Raw genomic sequence first — 14,347 nt, forward strand, 5'->3', positions numbered from 1 at the left:
GTGAATTCCGTGTGTTGATGCTTGTTTCCGGTTTCTCCGTCTCGATAGAGTTCCGCAAGCGTGTCGGATGTGAGGACCCGTTCGACTACGTCGGTTCGTCTGCTTCACGGAGGCATTCTTCTTCTCAGCGGGATCTCAGGCAAGATGATCATTTCCCCAGATACCATTACTATCATTGCCATGCTAGTTTTATCGCTTCTATCGATTATGTCTCGTTGCCTACCACATGTTAAATACCAGCCTCTCAACAATGCCATGTTAACCTTCAACCTGTTCGACCTAGCAAACCACTGTCTGGCTATGTTACTGCTGGCTTAACCTTGTTGTTAGTGTTGCTAGTTGCAGGTGTAGATGCTTCCATGTGATAACATGGGTTCCTTGTTATATCACCATATTTAAATGCTATTTAATTTAATGCACCTATATACTTGGTAAAAGGTGGAAGGCTCGGCCTTTCTAGCCTGGTGTTTTGTTCCACCTTGGCCCCCTTAGTTTCAGCTACCGGTGTTATGTTCCATAAATGAGCGCTCCTAACACATTCGGGGTTGTTATGGGGACCCCCTTGATAATTCGTTTTAGATTAAAGCTGGTCTGGCAAGGCCCAACTTTGGTACTACTTTTGCCTAAACACCTAATAAATTGCATAGGGACTTTCCGGACCCCGAGGATAATTTAATCAACCCCCGGGTCAGTGCTCCTCATGAGTGTTGGTCCCACCTGAGCGATGTCCGGCGCCCCTCTGGTCACCCGGAGGTTTAGCGATCCCGACGTCTAGCTCATCCGGCGTGTCCTGAGAACGAGGTACGCGACTCCTATCGGGATCGTCGACACTTCGGACGGCCTTGCTAGATTAGTTTTACCTTTGATGAGATATCTTGTGCATCGGGATTCTGGTGATGCTTTGGGTAAACTCAGAGTTGAGGTTTTCCACTAGGGAATTCGACGAGATCGCGAGCTTCGTGATTGAGGATTTCTATGCGGCTAGTGGTAATTTGTGATGGACTAGTTGGAGCACCCCTGCAGGGTTAAATCTTTCGGAAAGCCGTGCCCGCGGTTATGTGGCAACGTCGATATTTTGTTTAACACTGGTTCTAGATAACTTGAAGTTAACTTAATTAAAATATGCCAACTGTGTGCGTAACCGTGACTGTCTCTTTCGTGAGTTCCTTCTCCGATCGAAGACACGGTGGGGTTATGACTGACGTAGGTAGGTGTTCAGGATGATTCATTTGATCATCAGTACTTCACGTCCGTTCTGCGTAGATCTTCTCCCTCTTGTTTCTTGTACTCGTAAGTTTAGCCACCAAATATATGCTTAGCCGCTGCTGCAACCTCACCACTTAACCATACCTCACCCATTAAGCTTTGCTAGTCTTGATACCTTTGGAAATGAGATTGCTGAGTCCCCCTGTGGCTCACAGATTACTACAACACCAGTTGCAGGTAGAGGTAAAGGTTACTCGACGTGAGCGCGTTGATTGTTCATTTGGAGTTGCTTGTTCTTCTTCTTCATCGTTCTAGGATGGGTTCCAGGCCGGCAGCCTGGGATAGCAAGGATGGACGTCGTTCTTCTTTTGTTGTTAGTTTTCGTCCGTAGTCGGACCCTGCTCTTACTCTTGATGATTATGTAATGTACTGATGTGACTCTGATGTAGCTTGTGGCGAGTGTAAGCCAACTCTGTATATATATATCTCTTCTTTTCAGTACATGTACTTGTAACGATATCCATTCTTGCGACACGACAAGATGCGCTTCTATCCCTGACGAGGCCTTCGTGGCAAATTGAGGATAGGGTCGCATCTTGGGCGTGACACTAAGCTTGGGGATGCCCCGGGAAGGCATCCCCTCTTTCGTCTTCAATCCATCGGTAACATTACTTAGTGCTATATTTTTATTCACCACATGATATGTGTTTTGCTTGGAGCGTCTTGTATTGTAGGAGTATTTTCTTTTTGTTGTGACACAATCATCCTTGTTGCACACCTTTTTGAGAGATAGAGACATGCACTCATCGTGATTTTTGCTAGAATGCTCATAGTGCTTCACTTATATCTTTTGAGCTAGATACTTTTGCTCTATGTGCTTCACTTATATCTTTTGGAGCACGGCGGTGCTTGAATTCGTAGTTTGCTTATGCTATCAAAGTAGTCCCAAATGTGATAGGTACCCAAAGAGGATGCAAAAACCTCCATCTTCATGTGCATTGAGTAGAAAGAGAAGTCTCGATTCCTCTCAATTAGTTTTGAGACGTGGATTTGGTAATATTAAGAGCTACGTTAGTTGGGTGTTATGAATCTAGAAATACTTGTGTTGAAGTTAGTGATTCCCGTAGCATGCACATATGGTGAACCACTATGTTAGGAAGTCGGAGCATAATTGATCTATTGATTGTCATCCTTTGTGTTGAGGTCGGGATCTCGCGATGGTTAACACCTACCAACCCTTCCCCTAGGAGTATGCGTTTAGCACTTTGTTTCGAATACTAATAAAAACTTTCGCAACAAGTGTGTCAGTTCTTCATGACTAATGTGAGTCCATGGTATAGATGCACTTTCACCTTCCACCATTGCTAGCCTCTGTAGTCCACGCAATTCTCGCCGGTGCACAAACCCACCATATGCCTTTCTCAAACAGCCACCATACCTACCTACTATGGCATTTTCATAGCCATTCCGAGATATATTGCCATGCAACTCCCACCGTTCCGTCTCATGACTTGTGCCCTCACTCTCATATTGCCATTGCATGATCGTAAGATATCTAGCGAGATGTTTCAATGTCATACGCCATGCTAGATCGTTGCACATCCCGGTACACTGCCGGAGGCATTTCCTATAGAGTCATCATCATTTTGAGCTTTGAGCTGTGAGTAAATAAAAGTGTGATGATCATCATTATTAGAGCATTGTCCCATGTGAGGAAATAAAAAAAAGTCCAAAGAGCCCAAAATATATATATATATATATGAAAAAAAGAGAAAAAAGAGAGGCCTAAGTGCCCAAATGAAAAAAAGAGAGAAGGGATAATGCTACTATCTTTTTCCACACTTGTGCTTCATAATAGCACCATGTTCTTCATGATTGAGAGCTTCTTGCTTTGTCACTACCATATGCTAGTGGGAATCTTCATTATATAACTTGGCTTGTATATTCCAATGATGGACTTCCTCAAAATTGCCCCAGGTCTTCGTGAGCAAGCAAGTTGAATGCACACCCACTAGTTTTCCTTTTGAGCTTTCACATACTTATAGCTCTAGTGCATCTCTTAGATGGCAATCCCTACTCATTCACATTGATATCTATTAATGGGCATCTCCATAGCCCTTTTATACGTCGATTCAATGTGACCATCTCCTCCTTTTTGTCTCACAACCACCACCACACTCTATTCCACCTATAGTGCTATATCCATGGCTCACGCTCATGTATTGCGTGATAGTTATATAAAGTTTGAGAAAGTAAGAGTGCGAAAACAATTACTTGGCCAATACCGGGGTTGTGCATGATTTACATTAGTTGTGTGAGCATGATGGAGCATAGCCAGACTATATGATTTTGTAGGGATAACTTCCCTTGGCCTTGTTATTTTGAAAGTTCATGATTACTTTGCTAGTTTGCTTGAAGTATTATTGTTTTCATGTCGATAGCAAACTTTTGTTTCGAATCTTACGGATCCGAACATTTATGTCATGTGAAAGCAGTTGCAAAGGACAACTATGCTAGGTAACATTCCACATCAAAAATTCATTCTTTATCACTTCCCTACTCGAGGACGAGCAGGAGTTAAGCTTGGGGATGCTTGATACGTCTCCAACGTATCTATAATTTTTGATGGTTTCATGCTATTATCTTGTCAAACTTTGGATGTTTTGCATGCCTTTTATATATTGTTTGGGACTAACTTATTAACTCAGTGCCAAGTGCCAGTTCCTATTTTTTCCATGTTTTTGACCCCTTTCAGAGGAGATTTTGAAACACAGTCCAAACGGAATAAAATCCCCGAAAAGATTTTTTCTGTAACAGAAGATCAGGGGACTTGAGAGCCATGGCAGGGGGTCCCTAGAGGCCCCACAAGCCCCCACCCCGCGGCCAGGGGGGAGGTCGTGGCCCTCAGGCTTGTGGGCCCCCTGGACCTCCTTTGCCCTAGGTTTTGCGCCTATATATCCCCAAAAATTCCACAAAAAATCAGGAGATCACCGAAAGTACTTTTCCGCCAACGCAAGCTTCTGTCTCCGCAAGATCCCATCTGGGGCACGTTCTGGTGCCCCGCTGGAGGGGGATTCAGACACGGAGGGCTTCTTCATCAACACCATGACCTCTCCGATGATGTGTGAGTAGTTCACCATAGACCTACGGGTCCATAGCTAGTAACTAGATGGCTTGTTCTCTCTCTTGGATCTTCAATACAAAGTTCTCCATGATCTTCATGGAGATCTATATGATGTAATCTTCTTTTGCGGTGTGTTTGTCAAGATCCGATGAATTGTGGATTTATGATCAGATTATCTATGAATGTTATTTTGAGTTTCTCCAGATCTCTCTTATGCATGATTTCATATCCTTGTAATTCTCTTCGAGTTGTGGGTTTTTTCTCGCCAACTAGATCTATGATTCTTGCAATGGGAGAAGTGCTTGGTTTTGGGTTCATACCGTGCGGTGACCTCACCCAGTGACAGAAGGGGTAGCGAGGCATGTATCGTGTTGTTGCCATCAAGGGTAAAAAGATGGGGTTTTCATCATTGGTTTGAGATTATCCCTCAACATCATGTCATCTTGCTTAAGGCGTTACTCTGTTCGTCATGAACTCAATACACTAGATGCATGCTGGATACCGGTCGATGTGTGGAGTAATGGTAGTAGATGCAGAAAGTATCGGTCTACTTGGCTCGGACGTGATGCCTATATGTATGATCATTTCTTTAGATATCATCATGACTTTGCGCGGTTCTATCAATTGCTCGACAGTAATTTGTTCACCCATCGTAATACTTGCTATTTTGAGAGAAGCCTCTAGTGAACATTATGGTCCCCAGGGTCTACTCCACACCATATATTCGGCCTTACACTTTTTACTTCATTGCACTTTTCGCCTTTAGATCTCACTTTGCAAACAATCTTGAAGGGATTGACAACCCCTTTACAGCATTGGGTGCAAGCTCTTTTGTGTTTGTGCAGTTACTCTGGACTTGACGAGATTCTCCTACTGGATTGATACCTTGGTTCTCAAACTGAGGGAAATACTTACTGCTCCTGTGCTGCATCACCCTTTCCAACGCAAGCTCAAGAGACGATAGAAGGATCTCTGGCACCACTGCCGTGGAAGGACTTATGTTGACGTAGCAGAAAGCTCCATAGCCCATCCACGATAAAAAAACAGATAGGTAATACGTAGCCTTTTCTCAGCCCAATTCCTAGCCCAACAAGCATTGCCCTCCCAGCTTATCCCTGGTGGCCGGTTCCTGGTGCGCTCCTTCACGCACGACATCATGCAGTAGAGACAACGTTGTCTAAAAAAAGCGCAGCAGAGACAACGCCGCCACCTCGTTTTCCATAGATCGCAATCCAAGAGGCGGGCGGCATTCGTGGCTCTCCCCCGGCAACGGGCGACGTTCGTGGCTCTCCCCCGGTGGCGGTCGGCAACGCCCTCCTCCTTCATGGTCAGCTTCCGGCTTGCATCCATATCATGTTGTATGTCCTTCCTCCCACCATTCACATATGATATGCAAGGGAGCCACGGGCAACCTGATTGTGATTGAGCCATATGACGCAATGCTAAGCATGCTTTGTTTGATCCCTTCTCTTGCGTCCATTGTTTCTCGGTCAAAATTTGACTCCCGATTTATTCATCTCCATATAATATGGTTCTTTCTTTGGTTATAACCGAGGACCGAGCCGAATTCTCGGTGGACCGACAGCCTCAGTTAGTGGATGCTCAGAAGACCGATCGGTCCATAAAATCAAGAAACCGAATTTAAAAATTAACCGAGGCACCGAACCGATCGGTTTGGTCTAACCGAATGACCAGGCCTGATCTTCAACACAAAACTACAAATGTCAAGCACCACGGTGCCCAAGTCAGGCAATTGGATCATACTTTTTCAATATGCATCAACTTTTTATTCTTCACGCTATACATGAGCGTGAACCATTGAACATAGCATATAGGTGGAATAGAGTAAGGTGGTAGGTTTCAAAGGGGTTGAAAGGTGGAGAAGATAGTATCATATCAACTAGGCGTACCAATGGGTTATAGAGATACCCATTGGTAGATATTGATACAAAGAGTAGGGATTGCCATACAAATGATGCACTAGAGCTATAAGTGTATGAAAGCTCCACTAAAGCTAAGTGGGGGTGTGCATCCAACTTGCTTGCTCGATCATGAAGACCTCGGACATCAAAGGACGCCCGTCATTGGAATATACAAGCCAAGTTCATATTTTTTTTTATTCCCACTAGCATATGAAAGATATAACATGAGACTCTCTACATGATGAACATGGTGCCACTTTGAGGCACAAGTGTGGTAAAGGATAGTAGCCAAGTCCCTTCTCTCTTTTTCTCTCATTCATTTTTTATGGTGGGCTCATTTGACCTCCCCCATCTTTATTTCCTCACCGAGACAATGCTTTAATAATGGTCATCACACTTGTATTTACTTATAACTCATGGATAACTCGATATGATGAATGAAGCAACATGACTCCAATATGAATGCCTCTGGCAGTGTACCAGGATGCGCAATGATCTAGTGTGACATGTATTCAACATCTGAATTTTTGGTGGCTTTGCCACAAATGCTATTATGAATGGTGGTTTTGCCACAAATACTATGTCAGCTCTATATTATCATGCAAAGCAATATGATGATGAACGAACTAGTCATGTGAAGTGACGATGGAATTTTCACGGCAATATATGTCGGACTGGCTATGCAAATGCCATAATAGGTAGATATGGTGGCTGTTTTGAGGAGGATATAATAAGGCTTATGTGAGACAAAGCGAATCATGTCACAGGGTTTGTATGCACCGGCAAAAGTCACACCAATCCTCGAGGTGAAAATGGGCTATGCACGGTACTAGAGAGGCTAGCAAGTATGAGGCAGTGAGATTGCGTATGTCCATGGTGTCACATAAGTTGTAAAAAACTCATATACTTATTGCAAAGTTTTATTGGTCTTATTACAAATCAAAGTACTGCTCGCATGCCCCGAGGGAGAGGGTTGGTAGGAATTAACCATCGCACGACTCCAACTTGAAACAACACTAGGTCTTCAACGAGGAATAGAAATGCTCCCACATCATTACCATGCCCTTTTAATTTTTCAGATGTTCAAGAACTTTTAACATCTCTTAATATCAACACCTCTCTGAATTAATAGTTATGCACTCACACCTTTTCATATCACCACATCAATATCATTAACCACAATTTCTCTATATGTGCTACATGATGGTTTTAATTATCACTTATTGAACACTCGTTATTTTTTATCTAGTCTTATGACCCATGCAAATTACCGTCACTATTTTTCCTGCTCTCAAACAAATATAAGTTAAGAACAAGATCATATTATTTCTATAAAATCTACACGCCACCGTTCTCAAAAAGATATAAGTGAAGGACTAGAGCAGTTGCTAAGCTCAAAACATATAAGTGAAGCACATAGAGTATTCTAACAAATCATGATGATGTCGTATCACTCTCAAAAAGGTGTGTCCAGCAAACAATGATTGTGGCAAACTTAAAGTAAAAGTAAACAAAAGCAAACGACGCTCCAAGCAAAACTCATATCATGTGATGAATAAGAATATAGCTTCAAGTAACATACAGATGGATTGAGACGAAAGAGCGGATGCCTTCCCGGGGCATCCCCAAGCTTAGATTCTTGAGTATTCCTAAGGTATTACATTGGGGTGCCTTTGGCATCCCCAAGCTTAGGCTCTTGCCACTTCTCATTCGTTTGTCCATCGAAATAATACCCGAAACTTGAATACTTCAATCACACAAAACTCAAAAAAACTTCATGAGATCAGTTAGTATAGACAACATAAGAAACACTTTTAGGTACTATTATAAATTGATTCTTCTTTTATTTTTGCATAAGGTACTGTATTATAACTTCTCATGGCTTATAACCCCAGATTAGTGCATAGCATAATAAAAACAAGCAAACTATGCATGCAAAAATAGAACATGTTTAAAATATAATAGTATATAGTAATACATTTAATTGTCATACTTATGTAACTCTTAAAATTATTAAAAATTAGGATGCCCTGGGGAATTTGTATATCAGTACTATGTAAAAACTTTAGCTTAAAAAGACATTCTAGTAAAATCAGAGAAATTCTGCACTGGGCATCAAATTTTTTGTTTTTGCAGCGTATCAATTCTACTCATCATGCAAATCATCCCAAAGGCTTTACTTGGCACAAACACTAATTAAAACAAAAAAGAATAATCATTATAGCAGAAATAATCATGTAATCACACACTAATAGAAAGTAGATGATTTTTTTAAATAACAATTGGGTTGCCTGCCAACAAGTGATATTGTTTTACGTCCCTAGTTAGGCATAATGCATAGTTTCAAGTGTTGTCATCTCTAACATTTAATACATAAGTGGCCCTCATGATAGATTCGTAAGGTGGTTTGATTCTATTTCTAGGGAAGTTTTCCATCCCATTCTTTAATGGGAATTGGAACCTTATGTTGCCCTCTTTCATGTCAATGGTTGCACCTATAGTTTGTAAGAAAGGTCTTCCAAGTATAATAGCACAAGTAGGATTGCAATCAATATCAAGCACAATAAAATATATAGGCACATAATTTTTATATGTAATGATAATAACATCATTAATTCTACCTAAGGGTTTCTTAATGATAGAACCCACAAGATGCATGATAAGGGAACATTCTTCAATATTAGTGAGACCAAGCACATCACACAAAGCTTTAGGTATGGTTGAAACACTAGCACAAAGCTCACACAAAGCATTGCATTCATATTTATTAATAATTATTTTGATTCTAGGTTCCCACTCATCATGCAATTTTCTAGGAATAGAAACTTCAAGCTCAAGTTTCTCATCATAAGCTTTTACCATAACCTCTACTATATGTTGAGTAAAAGTTTTATTTTGTTCATAATCATTGGGTGCGATAATAATAGATTGCAACAAGGAAATACATTATACTAAAGAGCAATTATCATAATTAAAATCCTTTTAATCCAAGATAGTGGGCACATCACTAGTTAAAGTTTTGACCTCTCTAAACCCACTTTTTTCAATTTTATCATTAGGATCATCACCCTCCAAGCAAAAGGGACACTGCTTAACTGAAGTTCACTCATCTCCAGTACCTTTATCATTAGTATTCAAAGAACTAAACAAAGTTTCAATAGGAGAAGCACCAATCATTTTAAGGTCTTCATTAAGATTATGGTAAAAACCGAGCGGAAGAGCATTTTGTAGGAATTCCCACTTAGCTTTCAATTTAGCTGTCCTCTCCTTACTCTCATTGATTGAAACTTGGATAGATTTAATAGTCTCATTAAAATCATTATTATGAGGCAAAGTTTTAGTTTTAAGAGTTTCTACATCAAGAGCAATTCTATCCACATTGTTAGCCAAAGTATTGACAATATGCAATTTTTACTCTACCATAGTATTGAAAACATTTTGAGAATTAATGAATTTGTTAATTGTGTTATCAAGATCAGAGGTTTTCCTATTAGAATTTGTAGAAGAATTTACATAGGAATTACCATAACAATTTTCATAGTTGCTGGAGGAATTACCGGGATACATCCTAGTATTGAAATTACCTTTATAAGCATTGTTGTTACAATTATTTCGAGAAACAAAGTTAACATCAATAGCATCATTATTTTGTTCAATCAATGTAGACAAAAGGAATATTATCAGGATCAACATGAGCATTTTTATTGGCAATCAAGTTCATAAGAGCATCCACTTTTTCACTCAAGGTAGCGATTTCTTCAACATAATTTACCCTCTCACCTATTGGAGCTCGTTTGGTATGCCATTGAGAATAGTTGACCATGATATTGTACAGAAGTGTAGTGGCCTATCCTAGGGTCACCTCCATGAAGGTACCACGTGCGACAGAATCTAGAAGATTTCTGGATGAAAAGTTTAGTCCCACATAGAAATTTTGAATAATCATCCACAAGTTTAAACCGTGAGTTGGACAATTTCTTATCATCAACTTCATTCTCTCCCAAGCAGCAACATGTTCATGTTCTTTCTGTTTAAAATTCATTATTTGATTCCTTAGGGAGATGATCTTAGCAGGAGGAAAATACTTGGCAATGAAAGCATCTTTACACTTATTCCATGTTCCAATACTATTATGTTGCAAAGATGAAAACCAAGCTTTTGCTTTATTTCTAAGTGAAAAGGAAATAATTTTAATTTCACAATATCATTGTCCAGGTCCTTTTTCTTTTGCATACCACAAAGTTCCACACAAGTATTGAGGTGTGAAGCAGGATCCTCATTAGGACTTCCCAAAAATTGATCTTTCATGACAAGATTTAGCAATGAAGCATTAATAACAAAAGCATCCGCACTAGTGGCGGGTGGTACAAGATTACTAATGAAATCATTATTGTTGGTATTTGAAAAGTCACCCAACTTAGTAGTATCTTAAGACATGGTGACTACGAAAGCAAAGTAACAAGTGTAACAAGCAAACTAGAGAGCGAAGATGCAATCTAGTGGCAAGCTAAGCAAGCAAAGATAAATATTTTTTGTATTTTTACCTTTTTAGAGAAAAACTAAATATACCAGCAAATAAAAAGAGGAACAAGTGAATGAAATTTTGTGTGGAGTTACTTGATAGTTGGTGATGATATTCCCCGGCAACGACGCCACAAGTCCTTCCCCATACTCGTGATTTGCGTTGGGTTTTCTGTGAAGAGGAACGGGTTATAGAAGCACAATGCGGGTAAGAATTTCCCTCGATTAAGAAACCAAGTTTTATTAAACCAATAGAAATATCAAGCATCAACCGTTTTCAGCAGCTGCACACAAAAGAACAAACAACTTGCACCCAACGCAGGCAAGAGGGTTGTCAATCCCCTTGGTCTCGTTATTTGCAAGCGAATGAGGTGTGTAGATAATTGTAAAATGCAAAATAAAATAAAAGCAAATGAATGGCAGCAAGGTGTTGGAGGTTTTAGCAATATGTTGTGAATAGACCCCAGGGCCATAGCTTTCCCTAGTGGCTATAAGTGTATGAAAGCTCCACTAAAGCTAAGTGGGTGTGGATCCAACTTGCTTGCTCATGAAGACCTCGGGAATTTGAGGACGTCCGTCATTGGAATATACAAGCCAAGTTCATATTTTTTTTATTCCCACTAGCATATGAATGCTATAACATGAGACTCTCTACATGATGGACATGGTGCTACTTTGAGGCACAAGTGTGGTAAAGGATAGTAGCAAAGTCCCTTCTCTCTTTTTCTCTCATTTTTTTACGGTGGGCTCATTTGGCCTTGATGAGGACATCAACACCATTGTTACACCCATAGATCCATCTGCTATACATACTGGACCGGTTACTAGAGCTCGTGCACGCCAATTGAATTACCAGGTACTTCCGTTTCTTGGAAATACTTCTAATGTTCATGAACATATGATGGTGCCTAAGTTAGATACTTTTGTTGTGCTCATGAATGAATGACCTAGCATGGACAAGAAGGATATCCGTTGGAGCGGGATCAAGGATGAAGAAGAAGGTGCAAGCGCGGGTGAGAACAATGGAGTTTCCACTCGTGATTTTACACACTTCGAAGCCACCATAAGGAGAGCATAAAGGCTTTGAACGAAATATTCAAGACGCCACTTTATAAATTTCGTCCATAGGCTATTATAGGTGTTGCACCACCTTATTTTTGGGCCAGGTCCATGTAATTTCGAAATACCATAATATAGGCTATTCTTAGAGTCCGTATGTGTGGGGAAACCGAGTTTAGAGCTTGATACGTCTCAAACGTATATATAATTTTTTATGGTTTCATGCTGTTATCTTGTCTTCTTTGGATGTTTTATGTACCTTTTATATATTTTTTTGGGAAAAACTTATTAATTCAGTGACAAGTGCCAGTTCCTGTTTTTTCCTGTGTTTTTGACTCTTTTCAGATCAGATTTTGGAACGGAGTCCAAACGCAATAAAAACCACGAAATGATTTTTTCCCGAACGGAAGAAGATCAGGGGGCCTCTGGGCCAAGCCAGGTGGGCTCCAGGGAGCCCACAAGCTCCCACTCCGCCACCTGGGGAGAGGCGGCGGGGTCAGGGCTTGTGGGCTCCCTGGCTGCCCCCTGACCTAGATCCTTGGCCTATATGTTCCCAAATATTCAGCAAAAAATCAAGGGAGCCTCGAAAATACTTTTCCGCCGCCGCAAGCTTCCGTTTCCACGAGATCTCATCTGGAGACCCTTCCCGGCGCCCTGCCGGAGGGGACTTTGGAGTTGGAGGGCTTCTTCATCATCATCATCGCCCCTCCAATGACTCGTGAGTTGTTCACTTCAGACCTACGGGTCCGTAGTTAGTAGCTAGATGGCTTCTTCTCTCTCTTGGATCTTCAATACAAAGTTCTCCATGATCTTCATGGAGATCTACCCGATGTAATCTTCTTTGGCGGTGTGTTTGTCGAGATCCGATGAATTGTGGATTTGTGATCAGATTATCTATGATATATATTTGAGTCTTTGCTGATTTCTTAGATGCATGATTTGATATCCTCGTAAGTCTCTCCAAGTCTTGGGTTTTGTTTGGCCAACTAGATCTATGATTCTTGCAATGGGAGAAGTGCTTAGTTTAGGATTCTACCATGTGGTGACCTTTCCCAGTGACAGTAGGGGCAGCAAGGCACACATCAAGTAGTTGCCATCAAGGGTAAAAAGATTGGGTTTTTATCATTGGTTTGAGATTATCCCTCTACATCATGTCATCTTGCTTAAGGTGTTACTCTGTTCTTATGGACTTAATACACTAGATGCATGCTGGATAGTGGTCGACGTGTGGAGTAATAGTAGTAGATGCAGAAAGTATCGGTCTACTTGTTTTGGACATGATGCCTATAGATATAATCATTGCATAGATATCGTCACGACTTTGCGCGGTTCTATCAATTGCTCGAAAGTAATTTGTTCACCCACCGTCTACTTGCTTTCATGAGAGAAGCCACTAGTAAACACTACGGCCCCCGGGTCTATTCACATCTATTGTTTACACCTCCGCTTTCCTTTGTTTTGTTACTTTGTTGCTTTCAGTTCTCACTTGGCAAACAATCTATAAGGGATTGGCAACCCCTTCATAGCGTTGGGTGCAAGCTTTTGTGTTTGTGCAGGATCTTGAGATACTCCTCCACTGGATTGATACCTTGGTTCTGAAACTGAGGGAGATACTTACCGTCGCTGTGCTACATCACCCTTTCCGTTTCAAGGGAACACCAACGCAAGGCTCCAAGGCCACGGGGGAAATCCTTTGCATACTTGCCCAGGAAGTCCCTTAAGGCGTAGCCGTAGCAGAATGATTCCTGGTGCCGTCGACACATCTATTTCTGGCGCCATTGGAAGGTCTTTTGTGCAGTAGCATAGCTGACATCAGAAGCATTTCTGGCACCGTTGCCGGGGAGGAGAAATCATGATCTATCCAAGTAGGTCTCACAAACTCTTCTCTTGCATTTACTTTTGTTGCCAGTTGCCTCTCATTTTCCTCTCCCCCACTTCACATTTGCCGTTTTCATTTACCTTTCTCCTTTGCCGTTTTCTTTTGCCTTTTTGCTGTTTTCTTTTGCCCGTTTCACTCTCTCTTCCTGCTCGTTTGTGTGTGAGATAGTCCATCAATGGCTAGACCCACCACTCCAAACGACACCCCTGAAAATGAAGTTCTCAATTTCAGGCAGAATGAGCAAGAAAATTTGAAGGACGCTTGGTACAGGATTTGCAATGCTCAAAGTAGATCTACTCGTAAGCAATCCACTACCGTCCTCCTTCGCAGTTTCTATGTTGGAATTTCTCCTTGGAATAGGTATATCCTTGATACCATTGTAGGCGGGAACTTTTTGGGGAGCCATACTGTCGACTCCTACAGAGCTATCATTAATTTGGTAGGCTCACCCCCGCTCCTGGTTAATGGAACTATCTTGACCTTGGAACACGTGATGCAAAGGCTTGACGCTATTGAAAACAAAATTGCCACAGTTGAACTTATTGAGGGTTTGGATAGAAAGATCCACAATCAAATTACTCAGTACGGATCCAAAGTGGGAAACTTCTTGAAAAATTTAAAGGAGAAGGAACTTAT

The sequence above is a fragment of the Hordeum vulgare genome, chromosome 5H (assembly GCF_904849725.1).
Source record: "Hordeum vulgare subsp. vulgare chromosome 5H, MorexV3_pseudomolecules_assembly, whole genome shotgun sequence".
Lineage (NCBI taxonomy): Eukaryota > Viridiplantae > Streptophyta > Magnoliopsida > Poales > Poaceae > Hordeum > Hordeum vulgare.